Source organism: Physella acuta, unplaced genomic scaffold (assembly GCF_028476545.2).
Source record: "Physella acuta isolate Inbredline_101_S28 unplaced genomic scaffold, ASM2847654v3 ptg000957l, whole genome shotgun sequence".
In the NCBI taxonomy this organism is placed as follows: Eukaryota; Metazoa; Mollusca; class Gastropoda; family Physidae; genus Physella; species Physella acuta.
The window spans coordinates 12,603-37,754 of NW_026732474.1; the positions used below are offsets into that span (position 1 = coordinate 12,603).

The window sequence follows — 25,152 nt, forward strand, 5'->3', positions numbered from 1 at the left end:
TGATAGTGGTTTTGAAAGTAACAAACAGAATACAGATCTAATACAGTAGTGATGTTATATAGTAGCTAAGACATGCTGTTGCGTAAAAAAATAAAAAAATAATAAACACAGCTGTAGTGTGAAAGATAGGCAAACGTTCAAACCATTTCCATAAATTATTTCCCTTTTTCAAATAGTCAAATAGGGGTGCTCAAAAGCTCTTTTTAATAGATTTTTAATAATCAAATTAAAAAGCAATTACTTATCTTAATTATTATTTTAAAAAAAATAAGTACTAAAGAATGGTATAGTATAAAAATGAAACGTAGTTAAAGTTAATAATATAAATACAAAAAAATAACATAAAAATAAACATAACACGAGACACCATTACTTATACAAAGCTTCATATACTTTTAACCGACTTAATGATTAGAAGTATTATTGGTAATCATAAATGAAAACAGAGATTTTCAAAACAGACCAATGCACTCATACACATGACATGCTGTTGTGATTAGATTTAATTGAATTTTTTTTTCAAAACCCGATCAGGCTAGAAAGGAGTATCCTATATTCGTATTGTGTTTGTGTGTGTGTATGTATATATATATATATACATACATATATACATATATATATAAATATAAATATATATATATATATATATATATATATATATATATATATATATATATATATATATATATATATATATATATATATATATATATATATATATATATATATATATATATATATATATATATATATATATATATATGGGGGGCCCAAAAAATTTTTTTGCGGGGTAGCCCATTTTTTCTAGTTCCGCCACTGACTCGTACATCACTGTATTATCCAAACGGCTGCATCTATGATGTTTTTTTTATGCTGATATAGCAACCAAAACCGTAACTCATAAACCCCTCTAAAATTTAATTTTACATATCAAACAATATAACATTTTTAAAAATGGCGCAACGCTCTAACTGGTGTCTGCCGAGATCTCTGTATCTGTCAATGATCGGATCACTGAGTAACAAATAGATATACCCGCACTTCCTGTATGGATCAGCCAACTAACTCAATGATAATTGCTCCGTCTCTAAGCAGTTTGAATCTATAAATAGAATAACAAAAGGAAGAAAACGAAATTTTAACCTGATTTCCGCCATTAAAAAAAGTAACATGAAACCTACAGTTCACGACACATCGCATAGGAATTTAAAATAAATATTAGGCCTATAGGTTTAATACATATTGCATAGAATATAGAAATTTAGATCTAGTGTTCTGGTTAGTAGTTATTTCATGTTTATTAGATTATAGTCTAGAATCTAATCATACGGCTGCATAAAAAGAAAGTTTGAAGGAAATAGAATAGGAATCTAGTTCTAGAGAAGCGGAGGTAAGAAGGTTAAATTAGTAATTTACATGATTTTTATTGTAGTTTCACTGTTTGTTAGGCCCAATTATTAAATCTTTAGATCAGAGGTCCAGCTTGATCATGTGGGGTATCTATTGTGGTGCATTGGAATGAAAAGCCCACATACTTAAATATAGAATCTAGTAGGCCTATACTATAACTGTACTGCCCTATACTTTAAATTTGTTGCCACAAGAAAAAAGCCTATTTACTATTAGGCCTATTAGTTATAATTTAATTAAATTGAAATATTTGAGTATCTTTATAGTTTATAGTGAATGCATGCTAATGAGCATTATTCAAGCTGCTGTTATATTTAGGCTCATAGGCCTATATACTCTATAGCTCAGGCTATATACTATAGACTATATATTATATACCAATATTGTGCATAAAACTTAAAGCATGTAAGCATACACAATGATAATTATCATTAGACCTATAGTAACTAAGACTCGTACTATTTAGTACTACTTTAATAGTACCTTTAAACTATTAGGCATAATGAAATAATGATTAATGATTTCAGTGTTTTCCGCACTTGAGAGGAAAGAGGTTGCAGGGAACTTAGAGACTAATCTTTGCCAACATACTGGATTTCTGGTGATGACAATAGCAGCAGATAGTATGCGGCTCAGTTAATACTAAAAACAATTGATTTTACTAATTAGTGGTAAGCTCTTTTTTAAAATAATATATTATAACATGGTATCGCAAAGGTTCAGGTTGTCCAATAAATGGTAATTAGAGTCAGGTTTAGGACTATAGTTTAATGCTTGGTTAGTAATATGCATCAAGTTGGGAAAGACATAGAAATGGAAATACATAGAATTTAATGTGTTCATTCGCAAACGTTACTATTTAAATTTTTTTAGGCCTGCTATTTATTGCTGAATAATAAAATCACTATACTTATCCACTATATTATGTTTAAATAAAGTGAGTTTAGATCAGTCGAGTAAATAAATTTAATAGCAAGACATAGCTAAAATTTACAATGAATATATATATACATATATATTATATATATATATATATATATATATATATATATATATATATATATATATATATATATATATATATATATATATATATATATATATATATATATATATATATATATATAATTTGATTGCTATTTTATAAAAGTATGTAAATCACAGACCAAACATTACTTTGTATTGTGTCTACAACTTAACAAAAATGCTACTACTTTGATGGATTGCACTAAATAGGGGTTAGCTTTAATTTAATAATTTGTGAAATATTCTTGCTAATCTATGTGTAAATTGCTTTTCAGGACTATGAGTGTGTGTTTAGCCATCCTGATTTCATAACTACAACTGATGTTCAATTACAAGGGATATTAATCAGTCTCCGTGGACTATACACTGTGCCTAGTTTCATCCTCAGGTAACTGTACTATAGGCATAACCCATTTTTTAAAGTAATTATTATAGCAAGAGATAGCATTGTATGTTATAATAAATATAATGGATTTTAATCCAAAATATTTTATTAATTATTGTCTTTTTTTTAATTCTAATAAATCAGTGAGTTGTACAACATAGAGGGTATTATATTTGAATGATAATTGAAACACATATTGTTATAGAGCTCAAAACTATGTACTTATCTAATATAATTAATATAGTGAAACAGTTTTATTGAAGCATATTATTTCATATTTTACCACACAGAGACTGATGTGTAAGCTTAAAGTAAAGACATCAAATCAAAGTATCAGCCATCAAGAGGGTAAATATTGATAGTCTACTTCATTAATCTTCAATATGAATGAACACAATTTTAAATCTATAATCTTTGCTGATAATGTTTGTTTCTTGTTATTCATCATGTTCAGTGCTTTATCTTTTCAAAGTAATTAGTTATAGTAAAGAAATATTAGAGATAGTAATATAAATTTGTAATTTATTTTTCTTGCAAGTTCCACAAAAGAAAGTATCAAAATATTTTGCCTTTATTTCATTTACAGAAAAACATTCAAAATCATATTGTGATACACAAGTCAAGCAAGTCTGACCAGCATTTTGATACAGGCCAAGAAAAAGCTGGATACTTGATTGGAAGGGTTGCACAAAAAACATGGGTTATCACTAGGGAAACAAGCTCGCAATACAGTTCACTGTTAGGACAGCAAGCCAAATACTTCTAAACTTATTTGAATCATTTTTGCTCTTTATTATAATTCATCAAATTGTCTTATTAAATATATAAATTTATATATATACACAATTCCTAATATAGAATTTCTAAAAATGTTTTATTATAATATTTAAAAATGAAACAAACATGTTCCCAGAACACAGCCACATAATGTCAACATGTTCCCAGAACACACAAAATGGCAACATGTTCCCAGAACACACAAAATGGCAACATGTTCCCAGAACACAGCCAAATAATGTCAACATGTTCCATGAACTCACAAAATGGCAACATGTTCCCTGAACACACACAATGGCAACATGTTCCCAGAACACAGCCAAATAATGTCAACATCTTCCATGAACTCACAAAATGGCAACATGTTCCCAGAACACACAAAATGTCATTATGTGCCCAGAACACACAAAATGGCAACATGTTCCCAGAACACACAAAATGGCAACATGTGCCGAGAACACAAAAAATGACAACATGTGCCGAGAACAATGCCCCTTACAGATGACATGTTCCCAGAACACAGCCCGTAGTTGGTCTGCCATAAAAAGTTAACAATACTTTACTTTTTCCTTAACAATATTACAAGCAGGTAGTAAAGCCATAAATCTTTACTGTGGATATAGCCAATAAATAGGGTAACCTTCACTATATGCAATTTGTAGTTTTCAATGCCTGTCCCATGCATATTATTTAGCCTATGGTTTTGGGCCTTGCTTCATTTACTCAATAAATTATATAGGCATGAGAATTTTCATTTAAATCTGCAAAAGCTACATTCTGTACATTATTATTTTCAAACTACATCATATATTTTTCTCTTCTCTGATAAAAAATATTCCTCATATTGTTTGTGTCAAGTATTTTATTTTTATCTATGCAATGCTATATTCTTATTTTATAATAATTACTTTTATACAAATTCTTTTGAATACTGTTCTTTATTGATTTGTATCATTTTCTTTATTTCTGAAAAATAAAACTTTGTTTGGGAATCCTTTTTTTGTTTCTGTACAAATTAATAAACATAAATACCTACCAGGCTTAATATCCAGCAACATTAAACAATTAAGTAGGGCCTATTGATAGTAATGGTAAATTATATACTAATTAATGTGATTTCTCCTGGCCACCTTGTTCTGAATACCTTCAACTGTGTCAACGTTGCTACCAACTCCAATAATTAAAACTGAAGCCATTTACTATGAAGTAAAACTTGGGTGTAATCCAAATCCACCCAGTTGCCGGGGGCAAGGTACCAAACATGATGTCCAGTAGAGGGTTAAGAAAGTATCATTATTAAATCACTATTAAACCCCTCCTCGCCTACGCCATTGCTTGTATGCATATGGACGTTATCGGAATTTACTGTATTGCTTATAAGTCGAAAATGCGAAAAAGACACGTTTAACATTACTAGTTTGAAGAATAACATTCATGTTAGCCGAAACAGGCGTATTCTAAAGTTGTTTAAATTCATTTTATTGTTCATTACGATTATGATGTCGTAAAATATAGGCCTATTTAAAAAAAAGCATAACTAAAAAGTGTTTAAACGCATTTTCTTCTTAGAAAAGCCGCACATGCATGATATCATTAACATTACGGCAAATCATACCCTTGAAGAAGCCCCATCAACCATTCAATTATTACGATGGGCAACAAATAAAACGCCCGCATCAAGGTACTGTCCTTATGCTATCGACATTAGCTCAACCCCGGCAACTAACGTGTCACAAAACTAAGAATTGAAATCTTGACCCATTATTCTGATTAATTAGTGGTTAAACATCTTTAGGCATCTGAAAACGTTAGTTTTTAATCTAGTGTACTCAAAAAGGAACAACATAAAGCTTTATGCCGCTTTAAAAACCCAATCCCATGTTACGCAAGGCGTCGATAGAGAAAGAATAGGGCTTTGAGTCAGAACAGGCAAGGGCTTAGATAACTGCCAAAATACCTAATCTGTAGACCTCACAAGTCTAGACGATATATTTGTGCCTCTGTTTTTAGACTTTCAGAACAAATGCATGTGATGTGGTCCGTAGGCACATAAAAGAGAAAAGTAGTTTTAATCTAGAGACTTCAAACATTTCTGAAGGACCGAATTTGAACTTGTAGGCCGTGGTGTCGATGCCAAAGTTTAGCGTCGTCCGCAAAGATAAGCTATCGTTATATCATCTCTATGCCCATATTGTGACAGATATTTACAAATGTGTCTAATATAGGACAGAATACATAGCTACTCAACAGAGATAAGCGCAATCACTTGTCCACGACTTAAGAAACCACTGTACTGCAAAACCCACCTAAATGGAAAATGTCTTAGATGTGTGTTTTAATACAAATGTGTACCTCGTCGCGAGTTAGGACCTGTAGGTAGTCTGTTACTACTCTATATCTAAAAACAATAAAAAGATAACGTGAATTTTATTTGTTCAATTTCTTGGTTAATTGTATTTGTTGCATCTTGTTCAATTTTGTTAATATTGATTAACCTAAAGGGTTCAAATGTAACAAAGAAAATTGTGACTAAGTTTCCGGGTGCGAGTATGTGGACACTAGTTAAAGTAGGCCCTATATATCTATTTATATGTATAGAAATGAAAGTATGTTTATCTGTTTGTCCTATATGAATTACTACATCTTTTTCATCGGATCGCCATAAAACTTTGTGAACAGAGTTTTTTCCAGGAATCTATTCGGAGGGGGGGGGGGGACGCAGAGCCCCCCCACCCCCCGAAGAAAGTCTATCGACCCCCCCCCACCCCCGAACGAAACGGAATTTATATAGAAAAAAATACTTTTAACAGTGTTCGCACGCCCCCCCCCCCCCCGGAAAGATTTCGCCAGGGCGGCACCCTAGCAGGAAGCAGAAGCGTAGCAACCTATTCCGGCGCCCGGGGCGAACTATCAATTATGTGCCAACCCTATTCAAACGCTGGCAAAAAGGCGCCCATCCCTACATACACTCCCCTATATAAAATAATTGAGGATATCAGCCATGTATAAATCTGTTTTCTTAAATTTTACTGAAGAATGAGGATTTTTTAAAAAATTGTCTACCCCTTTTGGCGCCCCATTCGATCTGGGGTCTCTGACAGGAAGCAATGCAATTTTTCTCCATAAAAATAAAAGCCAGATGCAATTTGACACTGTTCGTACGAGAGTCATAAAATTTTGGGTAGTTGGTGAAAAGGGTTTCGAGAAAGAAAAAAATTCTTAAGTGTGGTACCCTGGGAGGGTTCGATTTTTCTAATTATACGATTATGAGCTCAGAATCTAGAGGGGAATCCAGAGGGGCTATCTCATCAATTGCGGTCATAGGTAATACTAGATTCAGCAGAGGCACAGCGAGGGGGGCGGGGGGTACATATGTCCCCGGGCGCCAACCCTAGGGGCGCCAAAATGGTTGAAAAAAATTAAAAGCTCATTTTAGCTATAGTTTTGCATTATAAATATTTAAAAAATACGGGGGGGGGGGGCGCCAAATTGAAAGTTTGTCTCCGGCGGGGGGGGGGGGGGGGGGCGCCAAATTGAAAATTTGTCCCCAGGCGCCAGGAATGGTGCTACGCCTCTGAGATTCAGTGATAAAACTACACCAGGTTCATCCGCCAGCTCCCCGGCGGTTGAGTGGCCCAGAGCGGCCAAGACCCACCTCGGGCGACACTACGGTTTAGATGGGCTACTATAAATGTTCACTAAGTAGAATAATGAGCGCCCGCCGGCGCCCTGGCAGATGGCGACAGCGAGCGCCCCGGGCTCTACAGAGAGTGCCTCCTTAAAGAGCACCCTACAATAGGGACACGGTGGCACACGACATTTTATAATTAAACCGAATTAGGGGCGCCCCTGCGGAAATATAACCAGTGGCTCCCTGGAGCGCCAAGGGACGCGTCTCTAACACATGGGCGGTCGCCAATGTGTGTTCTACCTCACTATTACAGAGGTTGATTAACGTACACTCAAGGCTTTCATACAGTGAGCCTTGGTGCGTCTAGGCGGCAGTGTGGTCAAATCCGCGCCCCAAAAACGAATATGTGGGTTTGTTTGTTTAAGCATTATCAAAGATTTCATTCGTTTGTCATTCAAATTTGAGAAGTTAATGCTAATACCCCTGTGGTGGTTTCTACGAAAAAAAATTCGATTTGGTGGCGCCCTGGCAGGGTTCCATTTAGCTCCCCGGGTTTTTTCCGTGAGTACTATGGTACCTTTGTTCGTTTTAATAATTGCGAAACGCTATGAATATGATGGGCTACTATAATCGCTCACTATACCGAGTGAGGCACCTTCCTACCTACGCCCACCTACCTACATACCTAACTCCCTGCCTACGTACCTACCTATCTACTAACCTGCCTGCGCTGCTGCCTGCCTACCTACTTTCCTACCTACCGTTATTCCTGCCAAACTGCTTTCCTTCCACCCCGCCTGTCTACACACCTCACACCCTACTTACACACACACATATCTTCGTATGTATGTGTTAGTGTGCTCTAGGACTATGTATTTTTACATTTTTGTTGTTACGTAGAACTATTCAGTATAAAGGAGTTTCCTTTTTTTTTTTTTGACGTTGTAACTGCCGCTAAAATATTCTTTTTTGTATGTGTGCATAAAATAGTGTAGGGTTATTAACAAAAGTAAATTTTAGTATGTATTTAAGTGTATATAATCATTTTCGTCAAGCCAATGTGTTCATAATCTTAAATTTAAAAACCCATGAAACTCGATAGCCAAAGATTTAGAATGAGAATAATTGCTATTTAACCAGTAACACCTATTCTAATTATTGTAATAATATTTTTTTTTAAATAAATATACACAGAAATAGATTGTTTTCTTATATAATTTTTTTAAAAAGTCAACTGTATTTCATAACGAAAATTAACACAAAATACATTCGAATAGAAACTGTCAAGGGAGACTACTCTAATATTTGTAGGAATAATATTTTTTATTTAGAGTTTTTTTTTATTATTAGAAGAAAAGTTAATCATGTAGGTTCTATAAAAGATTACCTTGCATTTAAAAAAATATATATTCGATAGGTTTAGAATGAGAAATAGTCAAAATTATTTATTATATTCATTAGTTGTTTTTTTTTTAATAATATAGTACAAAGACCTGTTTTATTTATTTTTTAAAAATCTTATTTTAATTAATAAATTATAAATGAAGATCGAGGATCTATATTTTTAAAAAAATAGTTTAACTGTCCCTAAACAATTGTATCAATCGCTGAGAAATTAAGAATTAATAATTACGTTTAACGCTTTATTAATTAAACGAGTTGAATTATTTCCGTTTTGAAAAACTCTCTCTCTCTCTTTATAACTACTAACGCTTTATCATTGAGTTTCTTAAGAGAAAAATACAGGAGAGCGGTAGTTATCATTGACTCTGTCATTGATAATTTCATTGAGTCTTTCATAGAAAATAGTGTTTGATCGGCTGCTCTCTCTCTCTCTCTCTCTCTCTCTCTCTCTCTCTCCAGCCGATCAAACACTATTTTCCATGAAAGACTTAATGAAATTATCAATGACAGAGTCAATGATAACTACCGCTCTCCTGTATTTTTCTCTTAAGAAACTCAATGATCAAGCGTTAGTAGTTATAAAGAGAGAGAGAGTTTATCAAAACGGAAATAATTCAACTCGTTTAATTAATAAAGCGTTAAAAGTAATTATTAATCCTTAATTTCTCAGCGATTGATACAATTGTTTAGGGACAGTTAAACTATTTTTTAAAAAATATAGATCCTCGATCTTCATTTATAATTTATTAATTAAAATAAGATTTTTAAAAAATAATTAAAACGGGTCTTTGTACTATATTATTAAAAAAAACAACTAATGAATATAATAAATAATTTTGACTATTTCTCATTCTAAACCTATCGAATATCTTTTTTTTTAAATGCAAGGTAATCTTTTATAGAACCTACATGATTAACTTTTCTTCTAATAATTAAAAAAACTCAAAATAAAAACTATTATTCCTACAAATATTAGAGTAGTCTCCCTTGACAGTTTCTATTCGAATGTATTTTGTGTTAATTTTCGTTATAAAATACAGTTGACTTTTTAAATAAATTATATAAGAAAACAATCTATCTCTGTGTATATTTATTTTTAAAAAAATATTATTACAATAATTAGAATAGGTGTTACTGGTTAAATAGCAATTATTCTCATTCTAAATCTTTGGCTATCGAGTTTCATGGGTTTTTAAATTTAAGATTATGAACACATTGGCTTGACGAAAATGATTATATACACTTAAATACATACTAAAATTTACTTTTGTTAATAAACCTACACTGTTTTATGCACACATACAAAAAAGAATATTTTAGCGGCAGTTACAACGTCAAAAAAAAAGGAAACTCCTTTATACTGAATAGTTCTACGTAACAACAAAAAATGTAAAAATACATAGTCCTAGAGCATACTAACACATACATATATACATACGAAGATATGTGTGTGTGTAAGTAGGATGTGAGGTGGGTAGACAGGCGGGGTGGAAGGAAAGCAGTTTGGCAGGAATAACGGTAGGTAGGAAAGTAGGTAGGCAAGCAGCAGCGCAGGCAGGTTAGTAGATAGGTAGGTACGTAGGCAGGGAGTTAGGTATGTAGGTAGGTGGGCCTAGGTAGGAAGGCGCCTCACTCGGTATAGTGAGCGATTATAGTAGCCCATCATATTCATAGCGTTTCGCAATTATTAAAACGAACAAAGGTACCATAGTACTCACGGGAAAACCCGGGGAGCTAAATGGAACTCTGCCAGGGCGCCACCAAATCGAATTTTTTTTCGTAGAAACCACCACAGGGGTATTAGCATTAACTTCTCAAATTTGAATGACAAACGAATGAAATCTTTGATAATGCTTAAACAAACAAACCCACATATTCGTTTTTGGGGCGCGGGTTTGTCCACACTGCCGCCTAGACGCACCAAGGCTCACTGTATGAAAGCATTGAGTGTACGTTAATCAACCTCTGTAATAGTGAGGTAGAACACACATTGGCGACCGCCCGTGTGTTAGAGACGCGTCCCTTGGCGCTCCAGGGAGCCACTGGTTATATTTCCGCAGGGGCGCCCCTAATTCGGTTTAATTATAAAATGTCGTGTGCCACCGTGTCCCTATTGTAGGGTGCTCTTTAAGGAGGCACTCTCTGTAGAGCCCGGGGCGCTCGCTGTCGCCAACTGCCAGGGCGCCGGCGGGCGCTCATTATTCTACTTAGTGAACATTTATAGTAGCCCATCTAAACCGTAGTGTCGCCCGAGATGGGTCTTGGCTGCTCTGGGCCACTCAACCGCCGGGGAGCTGGCGGATGAACCTGGTGTAGTTTTATCACTAAATCTCAGAGGCGTATCACCATTCCTGGCGCCTGGGGACAAATTTTCAATTTGGCGCCCCCCCCTCCCGCCGGAGACAAACTTTCAATTTGGTGCCCCATCCCCGTATTTTTTAAATATTTATAATGCAAAACTATAGCTAAAATGAGCTTTTAAATTTTTCCAACCATTTTGGCGCCCCTAGGGTTGGCGCCCGGGGACATATGTACCCCCCGCCCCCCTCGCTGCGCCTCTGCTGAATCTAGTATTACCTATGACCGCAATTGATGAGATAGCCCCTCTGGATTCTTCTCTGGATTCTGAGCTCATAATCGTATAATTAGAAAAAATCGAACCCTCCCAGGGTGCCACACTTAAGAATTTTTTTCTTTCTCGAAACCCTTTTCACCAACTACCCAAAATTTTATGACTCTCGTACGAACAGTGTCAAATTGCATCTGGCTTTTATTTTTATGGAGAAAAATTGCATTGCTTCCTGTCAGAGACCCCAGATCGAATGGGGCGCCAAAAGGGGTAGACAATTTTTAAAAAAATCCTCATTCTTCAGTAAAATTTAAGAAAACAGATTTATACATGGCTGATATCCTCAATTATTTTATATAGGGGAGTGTATGTAGGGATGGGCGCCTTTTTTCCAGCGTTTGAATAGGGTTGGCACATAATTGATAGTTCGCCCCGGCTGCCGGAATAGGTTGCTACGCTTCTGCTTCCTGCTAGGGTGCCGCCCTGGCGAAATCTTTCCGGGGGGGGGGGGCGTGCGGACACTGTTAAAAGTATTTTTTTCTATATAAATTCCGTTTCGTTCGGGGGTGGGGGGGGGGGTCGATAGACTTTCTTCGGGGGGTGGGGGGCTCTGCTTCCCCCCCCCCCCCCCTCCGAATAGATTCCTGGAAAAAACTCTGTTCACAAAGTTTTATGGCGATCCGATGAAAAAGATGTAGTAATTCATATAGGACAAACAGATAAACATACTTTCATTTCTATAAATATAAATAGATATATAGGGCCTACTTTAACTAGTGTCAGCATACCCGCACCCGGAAACTTAGTCACAATTTTCTTTGTTACATTTGAACCCTTTAGGTTAATCAATATTAACAAAATTCAACAAGATGCAACAAATACAGTTAACCAAGAAATTAAACAAGTAAAATTCACGTTATCTTTTCATTGTTTTTAGATATAGAGTAGTAACAGACTACCTACAGGTCCTAACTCGCGACGAGGTACACATTTGTATTAAAACACACATCTAAGACATTTTCCATTTCGGTGGGTTTTGCAGTACAGTGGTTTCTTAAGTCGTGGACAAGTGATTGCGCTTATCTCTGTTGAGTAGCTATGTATTCTGTCCTATATTAGACACATTGGTAAATATCTGTCACAACATGGGCATAGAGATGATATAACGATAGCTTATCTTTGCGGACAACGCTAAACTTTGGCATCGACACCACGGCCTACAAGTTCAAATTCGGTCCTTCAGAAATGTTTGAAGTCTCTAGATTAAAACTACTTTTCTCTTTTATGTACCTACTGACCACATCACATGCATTTGTTCTGAAACTCTAAAAACAGAGGCACAAATATATCGTCTAGACTTGTGAGGTCTACAGATTAGGTATTTTGGCAGTTATCTAAGCCCTTGCCTGTTCTGACTCAAAGCCTTATTCTTTCTCTATCGACGCCTTGCGTAACATGGGATTGGGTTTTTAAGGCGGCATAAAGCTTTATGTTGTTCCAGTAGCGTACGCAGGGGGGGAGCAGGGGGAGCGGCCGCTCCCCCTCTGGCCATTTTTAGCAAAGTGGCGCCTTTTTTGGAAACCTTTAAAACTCAAAGTTTTAAACATTGATATTTGTTAAAAAATTATCTTTGATCGGCACATTGGAAACGTAAATCTCTGTGAATATTGTCCTTGCAATTACCAGTAAAAGGTGTGTGAGCAATACAGTGATCTAACCCATACCTTCTCATTATGTCAAAAAATTTTCTTTAAAGAACACTAAAAGTCAGTAGCTAATTAAAAAAGAGTATGATCTGAATTGTTATAACCGATATTATAGTTATATACAGGCTATTATTCCGAACCTTTAACTTCTTTGTTGAGAAGCTGGGTTTTATACCAACTCTGATTTAAGAAACTTTCATTATGCTGCACAAGTTTAGCATTTATGATGACAATATATTTAATTCTGATTGTAGATAAAATATTTTTGTAAAAACGAATAGTGTTAAACTATGTTATTAGATTCTTAGGTAGTTATTGATTTGTTTTGATATTTATAATAAAATATGTAGACATATACATATTTATATTAAGATATTGATTATTTCCCCTTTTCGCTAGTCTTAATAGATGTCCCAGGAATTATTATGCATTTGTTTAAAAGGATTACGAAACAGATTATGCCGTTTATTGTTTTTGGTTCTAGTGTGATTATATATATATATATATATATATATATATATATATATATATATATATATATATATATATATATATATATATATATATATATATATATATATATATATATATATATATATATATATATATACTTATGTATAAGATATTACAAATTCGGCGCCTTTTTTTTGCTATTTCCGCTCCCCCTACACCGAAAACCTGGATACGCCTCTGTGTTGTTCCTTTTTGAGTACACTAGATTAAAAACTAACGTTTTCAGATGCCTAAAGATGTTTAACCACTAATTAATCAGAATAATGGGTCAAGATTTCAATTCTTGGTTTTGGGACACGTTAGTTGCCGGGGTTGAGCTAATGTCGATAGCATAAGGACTGTACCTTGATGCGGGCGTTTTATTTGTTGCCCATCGTAATAATTGAATGGTTGATGGGGCTTCTTCAAGGGTTTGATTTGCCGTAATGTTAATGATATCATGCATGTGCGGCTTTTCTAAGAAGAAAATGCGTTTAAACACTTTTTAGTTATGCTTTTTTTAAATAGGCCTATATTTTACGACATCATAATCGTAATGAACAATAAAATGAATTTAAACAACTTTAGAATACACCTGTTTCGGCTAACATGAATGTTATTCTTCAAACTAGTAATGTTAAACGTGTCTTTTTCGCATTTTCGACTTATAAGCAATACAGTAAATTCCGATAACTTCCATATGCGTACAAGCAATGGCGTAGGCGAGGAGGGGTTTAATAGTGATTTAATAATGATACTTTCTTAACCCTCTACTGGACATCATGTTTGGTACCTTGCCCCCGGCAACTGGGTGGATTTGGATTACACCCAAGTTTTACTTCATAGTAAATGACTTCAGTTTTAATTATTGGAGTTGGTAGCAACATTGACACAGTTGAAGGTATTCAGAACAAGGTGGCCAGGAGAAATCACATTAATTAGTATAAAATTTACCATTACTAACAATAGGCCTTACTTAATTGTTTAATGTTGCTGGATATTAAGCCTGGTAGGTATTTATGTTTATTAATTTGTACAGAAACAAAAAAAAGGATTCCCAAACAAAGTTTTATTTTTCAGAAATAAAGAAAATGATACAAATCAATAAAGAACTGTTTTCAAAAGAATTTGTATAAAAGTAATTATTATAAAATAGGAATATAGCATTGCATAGATAAAAATAAAATACTTGACACAAACAATATGAGGAATATTTTTTATCAGAGAGGAGAAAAATATATGATGTAGTTTGAAAATAATAATGTACAGAATGTAGCTTTTGCAGATTAAAATGAAAATTCTCATGCCTATATAATTTATTGAGTAAATGAAGCAAGGCCCAAAACACTAGGCTAAATACTATGCATGGGACAGGCATTGAAAACTACAAATTGCATAAAGTGAAGGTTACCCTATTTATTGGCTATATCCACAGTAAAGATTTATGGCTTTATTACCTGCTTGTAAAATTGTTAAGGAAAAAGTGAAGTATTGTTAACGGCACATGTTGTCATTTTTTGTGTTCTCGACACATGTTGCCATTTTGTGTGTTCTGGGAACATGTTGCCATTTTGTGTGTTCTGGGCACATAATGACATTTTGTGTGTTCTGGGAACATGTTGCCATTTTGTGAGTTCATGGAACATGTTGACATTGTTTGGCTGTGTTCTGGGAACATGTTGCCATTATTTGGCTGTGTTCTGGGAACATGTTGACATTTTGTGTGTTCTGGGAACATGTTGAAATTATGTGGCTGTGTTCTGGGAACATGTTTGTTTCATTTTTAAATATTATAATAAAACATTTTTAGAAATTCTATATTAGGAATTGTGTATATATATAAATTTATATATTTAATAAGACAATTGGATGAATTATAATAAACAGCAAAAATGATTCAAATAAGTTTAGAAGTATTTGGCTTGATGTCCCAACAGTGAACTGTATTCCGAGCTTGTTTCCCTAGTGATAACCCATCTTTTTTGTGCCACCCTTCCAATCAAATATCCAGCTTTTTCTTGGCCTGTATCATATTGCTGGTTATAGACTTGCTTGATTTGTGTATCACAATATGATTTTGAATGTTCTTCTGTAAATGAAATAAAGACAAAATATTTTGAAATATTCTTTTGTGGAATTAGCAAGAGAAATACATTACAAATTTATATTACTATCTCTACTATTTCTTTACTATAACTAATTACTTTGAAAAGATAAAGCACTGAACATGATGAATAACAAGAAACAAACATTATCAGCAAATATTATATATTTAAAATTGTGTTCATTCATATTGAAGATTAATGAAGTAGACTATCAATATTTACCCTCTTGATAGCTGATACTTTGATTTGATGTCTTTACTTTAAGCTTACACATCAGTCTCTGTGTGGTAAAATATGAAATAATATGCTTCAATAAAACTGTTTCAGTATATTAATTATATTAGATAAGTACATAGTTTTGAGCTCTATAACAATATGTGTTTCAATTATCATTCAAATATAATACCCTCTATGTTGTACAACTCACTGATTTATTAGAATTTAAGAAAAGACAATAATTAATAAAATATTTTGGATTAAAATCCATTATATTTATTTTAACATATAATGCTATCTCTTGCTATAATAATTACTTTAAAAAATGGGTTATGCCTATAGTACAGTTACCTGAGCATGAAACTAGGCACAGTGTATAGTCCACGGAGACTGATTAATATCCCTTGTAATTGAACATCAGTTGTAGTTATGAAATCTGGATGACCAAACACACACTCATAGTCCTGAAAAGCAATTTACACATAGATTAGCAAGAATATCTCACAAATTATTAAATTAAAGCTAACCCCTATTTAGTGCAATCCATCAAAGTAGTAGCATTTTTGTTAAGTTGTAGACAAAATACAAAGTAATGTTTGTTCTGTGATTTACATACTTTTATAAAATAGCAATATATATATATATATATATATATATATATATATATATATATATATATATATATATATATATATATATATTCATTGTAAATTTTAGTTATGTCTTGCTATTAAATTTATTTACTCGACTGATCTAAACTCACTTTATTTAAACATAATATAGTGGATAAGTATAGTGATTTTATTATTCAGCAATAAATAGCAGGCCTAAAAATTTAAAATAGTAACGTTTGCGAGTGAACACATTAAATTCTATGTATTTCCATTTCTATGTCTTTCCCAACTTGATGCATATTACTAACCAAGCATTAAACTAAAGTCCTAAACCAGACTCTAATTATCATTTATCGGACAACCTGAACCTTTGCGATACCATGTTATAATATATTATTTTAAAAAAGAGCTTACCACTAATTACTAAAATCAATTGTTTTTAGTATTAACTGAGCCGCATACTATTTGCTCCTATTGTCATCACCAGAAATCCAGTATGTTGGCAAAGATTAGTCTCTAAGTTCCCTGCAACCTCCTTCCTCTTGAGTGCGGAAAACACTGAAATTATTAATCATTATTTCATTATGCCTAATAGTTTAAAGGTAGTATTAAAGTAGTACTAAATAGTATGAGTCTTAGTTACTATAGGTGTAATGATAATTATTATTGTGTATGCTTACATGCTTTAAGTTTTATGCACAATATTGGTATATAATATATAGTCTATAGTATATAGCCTAAGCTATAGAGTATATAGGCCTATAAGCCTAAATATAACAGCAGCTAGAATAATTCTCATTAGCATGCATTCACTATAAACTATAAAGATAAACAAATATTTCAATTTAATTTAATTATAACTAATAATAGTAAATAGGCTTTTTTCTTGTGGTAACAAATTTAAAGTATAGGGCAGTACAGTTATAGTATAGGCCTACTAGATTCTATATTTAAGTATGTGGGCTTTTCATTCCAATGCACCACAATAGATACCACACATGATCAAGCTTGACCTCTGATCTAAAGATTTAATAATTGGGCCTAACAAACAGTGAAACAACAATAAAAATCATGTAAATTACTAATTTAACCTTCTTACCTCCGCTTCTCTAGATCTAGATGGCAGATGGGTTTTCTTTTTATGCAGCCGTATGATTAGATTCTAGAATCTAGACTATATTCTAATAAACATGAAATAACTACTAACCAGAACACTAGATCTAAATTTCTATATTCTAAGAAATATGTATTAAACCTATAGGCCTAATATTTATTTTAAATTCCTATGCGATGTATCGTGAACTGTAGGTTTCATGTTATTTTTGTAATGGCGGAAATCAGTTTAAAATTTCGTTTCCTTCCTTTTGTTATTCTATTTATAGATTCAAAAGTCGGAGCAATTATCATTGAGTTTGTCGGCTGATCCATACAGGAAGTGACCGTATATCTATTAGTTACTCAGTGATCCGATCATTGACAGATACAGAGATAGCCATTCGCATGGGGTGGGGGTGGACAGACAGACAGAGAGAGAGAGAGAGAGAGAGAGAGAGAGAGAGACCCACCCCATGCGAATGGCTATCTCTGTTTTTGTCAATGATCTGATCACTGAGTAAGTAATAGATATACCCGCACTTCCTGTTTGGATCAGCCGACTAACTCAATGATAATTGCTCCGTCTCTAAGCAGTTTGAATCTATAAATAGAATAACAAAAGGAAGGAAACGAAATTTTAAACTGATTTCCGCCATTAAAAAAATAACATGAAACCTACAGTTCACGACACATCGCATAGGAATTTAAAATAAATATTAGGCCTATAGGTTTAATACATATTGCATAGAATATAGAAATTCAGATCTAGTGTTCTGGTTAGTAGTTATTTCATGTTTATTAGAATATAGTCTAGAATCTAATCATACGGCTGCATAAAAAGAAAGTTTGAAGGAAATAGAATAGGAATCTAGAGAAGCGGAGGTAAGAAGGTTAAATTAGTAATTTACATGATTTTTATTGTAGTTTCACTGTTTGTTAGGCCCAATTATTAAATCTTTAGATCAGAGGTCCAGCTTGATCATGTGTGGTATCTATTGTGGTGCATTGGAATGAAAAGCCCACATACTTAAATATAGAATCTAGTAGGCCTATACTATAACTGTACTGCCCTATACTTTAAATTTGTTGCCACAAGAAAAAAGCCTATTTACTATTAGGCCTATTAGTTATAATTTAATTAAATTGAAATATTTGATTATCTTTATAGTTTATAGTGAATGCATGCTAATAAGCATTATTCAAGCTGCTGTTATATTTAGGCTCATAGGCCTATATACTCTATAGCTTAGGCTATATACTATAGACTATATATTATATACCAATATTGTGCATAAAACTTAAAGCATGTAAGCATACACAATAATAATTATCATTCGACCTATAGTAACTTAGACTCGTACTATTTAGTACTACTTTAATAGTACCTTTAAACTATTAGGCATAATGAAATAATGAATAATGATTTCAGTGTTTTCCGCACTCGAGAGGAAAGAGGTTGCAGGGAACTTAGAGACTAATCTTTGCCAACATACTGGATTTCTGGTGATGACAATAGCAGCAGATAGTATGCGGCTCAGTTAATACTAAAAACAATTGATTTTACTAATTAGTGGTAAGCTCTTTTTTAAAATAATATATTATAACATGGTATCGCAAAGGTTCAGGTTGTCCAATAAATGGTAATTAGAGTCAGGTTTAGGACTATAGTTTAATGCTTGGTTAGTAATATGCATCAAGTTGGGAAAGACATAGAAATGGAAATACATAGAATTTAATGTGTTCATTCGCAAACGTTACTATTTAAATTTTTTTAGGGCTGCTATTTATTGCTGAATAATAAAATCACTATACTTATCCACTATATTATGTTTAAATAAAGTGAGTTTAGATCAGTCGAGTAAATAAATTTAATAGCAAGACATAGCTAAAATGTACAATGAATATATATATATATATATATATATATAATTTGATTGCTATTTTATAAAAGTATGTAAATCACAGAACAAACATTACTTTATATTATTTCTACAACTTAACAAAAATGCTACTACTTTGATGGATTGCACTAAATAGGGGTTGGCTTTAATTTAATAATTTGTGAGATATTCTTGCTAATCTATGTGTAAATTGCTTTTCAGGACTATGAGTGTGTGTTTGGCCATCCAGATTTCATAACTTCAACTGATGTTCAATTACAAGGGATATTAATCAGTCTCCGTGGACTATACACTGTGCCTAGTTTCATCCTCAGGTAACTGTACTATAGGCATAACCCATTTTTTAAAGTAATTATTATAGCAAGAGATAGCATTGTATGTTATAATAAATATAATGGATTTTAATCCAAAATATTTTATTAATTATTGTCTTTTTTAAAATTCTTATAAATCAGTGAGTGTACAACATAGAGGGTATTATATTTGAATGATAATTGAAACACATATTGTTATAGAGCTCAAAACTATGTACTTATCTAATATAATTAATATACTGAAACAGTTTTATTGAAGCATATTATTTCATATTTTACCACACAGAGACTGATGTGTAAGCTTAAAGTAAAGACATCAAATCAAAGTATCAGCCATCAAGAGGGTAAATATTGATAGTCTACTTCATTAATCTTCAATATGAATAAACACAATTTTAAATCTATAATCTTTGCTGATAATGTTTGTTTCTTGTTATTCATCATGTTCAGTGCTTTATCTTTTCAAAGTAATTAGTTATAGTAAAGAAATATTAGAGATAGTAATATAAATTTGTAATTTATTTTTCTTGCAAGTTCCACAAAAGAAAGTATCAAAATATTTTGCCTTTATTTCATTTACAGAAAAACATTCAAAATCATATTGTGATACACAAGTCAAGCAAGTCTGACCAGCATTTTGATACAGGCCAAGAAAAAGCTGGATACTTGATTGGAAGGGTCGCACAAAAAACATGGGTTATCACTAGGGAAACAAGCTCGCAATACAGTTCACTGTTAGGACAGCAAGCCAAATACTTCTAAACTTATTTGAATCATTTTTGCTGTTTATTATAATTCATCCAATTGTCTTATTAAATATATAAATTTATATATATACACAATTCCTAATATAGAATTTCTAAAAATGTTTTATTATAATATTTAAAAATGAAACAAACATGTTCCCAGAACACAGCCACATAATGTCAACATGTTCCTAGAACACAGCCACATAATGGCAACATGTTCCCAGAACACACAAAATGGCAACATGTTCCCAGAACACACAAAATGGCAACATGTTCCCAGAACACACAAAATGGCAACATGTTCCCAGAACACAGCCAAATAATGTCAACATGTTCCATGAACTCACAAAATGGCAACATGTTCCCAGAACACACAAAATGTCATTATGTGCCCAGAACACACAAAATGGCAACATGTTCCCAGAACACACAAAATGGCAAAATGTGCCGAGAACACAAAAAATGACATGTGCCGAGAACAATGCCCCTTACAGATGACATGTTCCCAGAACACAGCCCATAGTTGGTCTGCCATAAAAAGTTAACAATACTTTACTTTTTCCTTAACAATTTTACAAGCAGGTAATAAAGCCATAAATCTTTACTGTGGATATAGCCAATAAATAGGGTAACCTTCACTATATGCAATTTGTAGTTTTCAATGCCTGTCCCATGCATATTATTTAGCCTATTGTTTTGGGTCTTGCTTCATTTACTCAATAAATTATATAGGCATGAGAATTTTCATTTTAATCTGCAAAAGCTACATTCTGTACATTATTATTTTCAAACTACATCATATATTTTTCTCTTCTCTGATAACAAATATTCCTCATATTGTTTGTGTCAAGTATTTTATTTTTATCTATGCAATGCTATATTCTTATTTTATAATAATTACTTTTATACAAATTCTTTTGAAAACTGTTCTTTATTGATTTGTATCATTTTCTTTATTTCTGAAAAATAAAACTTTGTTTGGGAATCCTTTTTTTGTTTCTGTACAAATTAATAAATATAAATACCTACCAGGCTTAATATCCAGCAACATTAAACAATTAAGTAGGGCCTATTGTTAGTAATGGTAAATTATATACTAATTAATGTGATTTCAACTGTGTCAATGTTGCTACCAACTCCAATAATTAAAACTGAAGCCATTTACTATGAAGTAAAACTTGGGTGTAATCCAAATCCACCCAGTTGCCGGGGGCAAGGTACCAAACATGATGTCCAGTAGAGGGTTAAGAAAGTATCATTATTAAATCACTATTAAACCCCTCCTCGCCTACGCCATTGCTTGTATGCATATGGACGTTATCGGAATTTACTGTATTGCTTATAAGTCGAAAATGCGAAAAAGACACGTTTAACATTACTAGTTTGAAGAATAACATTCATGTTAGCCGAAACAGGTGTATTCTAAAGTTGTTTAAATTCATTTTATTGTTCATTACGATTATGATGTCGTAAAATATAGGTCTATTTAAAAAAAGCATAACTAAAAAGTGTTTAAACGCATTTTCTTCTTAGAAAAGCCGCACATGCATGATATCATTAACATTACGGCAAATCAAACCCTTGAAGAAGCCCCATCAACCATTCAATTATTACGATGGGCAACAAATAAAACGCCCGCATCAAGGTACAGTCCTTATGCTATCGACATTAGCTCAACCCCGGCAACTAACGTGTCCCAAAACCAAGAATTGAAATCTTGACCCATTATTCTGATTAATTAGTGGTTAAACATCTTTAGGCATCTGAAAACGTTAGTTTTTAATCTAGTGTACTCAAAAAGGAACAACATAAAGCTTTATGCCGCTTTAAAAACCCAATCCCATGTTACGCAAGGCGTCGATAGAGAAAGAATAAGGCTTTGAGTCAGAACAGGCAAGGGCTTAGATTACTGCCAAAATACCTAATCTGTAGACCTCACAAGTCTAGACGATATATTTGTGCCTCTGTTTTTAGACTTTCAGAACAAATGCATGTGATGTGGTCAGTAGGTACATAAAAGAGAAAAGTAGTTTTAATCTAGAGACTTCAAACATTTCTGAAGGACCGAATTTGAACTTGTAGGCCGTGGTGTCGATGCCAAAGTTTAGCGTCGTCCGCAAAGATAAGCTATCGTTATATCATCTCTATGCCCATATTGTGACAGATATTTACAAATGTGTCTAATATAGGACAGAATACATAGCTACTCAACAGAAATAAGCGCAATCACTTGTCCACGACTTAAGAAACCACTGTACTGCAAAACCCACCTAAATGGAAAATGTCTTAGATGTGTGTTTTAATACAAATGTGTACCTCGTCGCGAGTTAGGACCTGTAGGTAGTCTGTTACTACTCTATATCTAAAAACAATAAAAAGATAACGGGAATTTTATTTGTTCAATTTCTTGGTTAACTGTATTTGTTACATCTTGTTTAATTTTGTTAATATTGATTAACCTAAAGGGTTCAAATGTAACAAAGAAAATTGTGACTAAGTTTCCGGGTGCGGGTATGCGGACACTAGTTAAAGTAGGCCCTATATATCTATTTATATTTATAGAAATGAAAGTATGTTTATCTGTTTGTCCTATATGAATTACTACATCTTTTCATCGGATCGCCATAAAACTTTGTGAACAGAGTTTTTTTCCAGGAATCTATTCGGAGGGGGGGGGGGGGGGGGGGGGGGGGAAAGCAGAGCCCCCCCCCACCCCCCGAAGAAAGTCTATCGACCCCCCCCCCCCCACCCCCGAACGAAACGGAATTTATATAGAAAAAAATACTTTTAACAGTGTCCGCACGCCCCCCCCCCCGGAAAGATTTCGCCAGGGCGGCACCCTAGCAGGAAGCAGAAGCGTAGCAACCTATTCCGGCAGCCGGGGCGAACTATCAATTATGTGCCAACCCTATTCAAACGCTGGCAAAAAGGCGCCCATCCCTACATACACTCCCCTATATAAAATAATTGAGGATATCAGCCATGTATAAATCTGTTTTCTTAAATTTTACTGAAGAATGAGGATTTTTAAAAAAAATTGTCTACCCCTTTTGGCGCCCCATTCGATCTGGGGTCTCTGACAGGAAGCAATGCAATTTTTCTCCATAAAAATAAAAGCCAGATGCAATTTGACACTGTTCGTACGAGAGTCATAAAATTTTGGGTAGTTGGTGAAAAGGGTTTCGTGAAAGAAAAAAATTCTTAAGTGTGGCACCCTGGGAGGGTTCGATTTTTCTAATTATATGATTATGAGCTCAGAATCCAGAGGGGAATCCAGAGGGGCTATCTCATCAATTGCGGTCATAGGTAATACTAGATTCAGCAGAGGCGCAGCGAGGGGGCGGGGGGTACATATGTCCCCGGGCGCCAACCCTAGGGGCGCCAAAATGGTTGGAAAAATTTAAAAGCTCATTTTAGCTATAGTTTTGCATTATAAATATTTAAAAAATACGGGGAGGGGGCGCCAAATTGAAAGTTTGTCTCCGGCGGGAGGGGGGGGGGGGCGCCAAATTGAAAATTTGTCCTCAGGCGCCAGGAATGGTGCTACGCCTCTGAGATTCAGTGATAAAACTACACCAGGTTCATCCGCCAGCTCCCCGGCGGTTGAGTGGCCCAGAGCGGCCAAGACCCATCTCGGGCGACACTACGGTTTAGATGGGCTACTATAAATGTTCACTAAGTAGAATAATGAGCGCCCGCCGGCGCCCTGGCAGTTGGCGACAGAGAGTGCCTCCTTAAAGAGCACCCTACAATAGGGACACGGTGGCACACGACATTTTATAATTAAACCGAATTAGGGGCGCCCTTGCGGAAATATAACCAGTGGCTCCCTGGAGCGCCAAGGGACGCGTCTCTAACACATGGGCGGTCGCTAATGTGTGTTCTACCTCACTATTACAGAGGTTGATTAACGTACACTCAAGGCTTTCATACAGTGAGCCTTGGTGCGTCTAGGCGGCAGTGTGGACAAACCCGCGCCCCAAAAACGAATATGTGGGTTTGTTTGTTTAAGCATTATCAAAGATTTCATTCGTTTGTCATTCAAATTTGAGAAGTTAATGCTAATACCCCTGTGGTGGTTTCTACGAAAAAAATTCGATTTGGTGGCGCCCTGGCAGGGTTCCATTTAGCTCCTCGGGTTTTCCCCTGAGTACTATGGTACCTTTGTTCGTTTTAATAATTGCGAAACGCTATGAATATGATGGGCTACTATAATCGCTCACTATACCGAGTGAGGCGCCTTCCTACCTACGCCCACCTACCTACATACCTAACTCCCTGCCTACGTACCTACCTATCTACTAACCTGCCTGCGCTGCTGCCTGCCTACCTACTTTCCTACCTACCGTTATTCCTGCCAAACTGCTTTCCTTCCACCCCGCCTGTCTACACACCTCACATCCTACTTGCACACACACATATCTTCGTATGTATATATGTATGTGTTAGTGTGCTCTAGGACTATGTATTTTTACATTTTTGTTGTTACGTAGAACTATTCAGTATAAAGGAGTTTCCTTTTTTTTTTTTGACGTTGTAACTGCCGCTAAAATATTCTTTTTTGTATGTGTGCATAAAATAGTGTAGGTTTATTAACAAAAGTAAATTTTAGTATGTATTTAAGTGTATATAATCATTTTCGTCAAGCCAATGTGTTCATAATCTTAAATTTAAAAACCCATGAAACTCGATAGCCAAAGATTTAGAATGAGAATAATTGCTATTTAACCAGTAACACCTATTCTAATTATTGTAATA

The 25,152-nt window shown here is 34.1% G+C and overlaps 4 long non-coding RNA genes across 4 annotated transcripts; 2 read left to right on the forward strand and 2 right to left on the reverse strand.

Moving 5' to 3' along the window:
- The first annotated feature begins 2,722 nt into the window (after positions 1 to 2,722).
- Positions 2,723 to 4,518, forward strand: LOC131953824 (uncharacterized). Its single transcript, XR_009388686.1, has 3 exons — positions 2,723 to 2,824; positions 3,112 to 3,169; positions 3,408 to 4,518. It is a non-coding gene; the product is annotated as an uncharacterized LOC131953824 (long non-coding RNA).
- Positions 4,519 to 14,800: 10,282 nt separating this feature from the next.
- On the reverse strand, positions 14,801 to 15,966 carry LOC131953822 (uncharacterized). The gene is made up of 2 exons (XR_009388684.1): positions 15,728 to 15,966; positions 14,801 to 15,489 (listed from the first exon to the last, which is right to left on the reverse strand). It is a non-coding gene; the product is annotated as an uncharacterized LOC131953822 (long non-coding RNA).
- Positions 15,967 to 16,094: 128 nt separating this feature from the next.
- LOC131953823 (uncharacterized) lies at positions 16,095 to 17,613 on the reverse strand. The gene is made up of 3 exons (XR_009388685.1): positions 17,435 to 17,613; positions 16,750 to 16,893; positions 16,095 to 16,185 (listed from the first exon to the last, which is right to left on the reverse strand). It is a non-coding gene; the product is annotated as an uncharacterized LOC131953823 (long non-coding RNA).
- Positions 17,614 to 18,200: 587 nt separating this feature from the next.
- On the forward strand, positions 18,201 to 21,382 carry LOC131953828 (uncharacterized). The gene is made up of 5 exons (XR_009388687.1): positions 18,201 to 18,312; positions 18,860 to 19,003; positions 19,533 to 19,645; positions 19,932 to 19,989; positions 20,228 to 21,382. It is a non-coding gene; the product is annotated as an uncharacterized LOC131953828 (long non-coding RNA).
- The last annotated feature ends 3,770 nt before the right edge of the window (positions 21,383 to 25,152 follow it).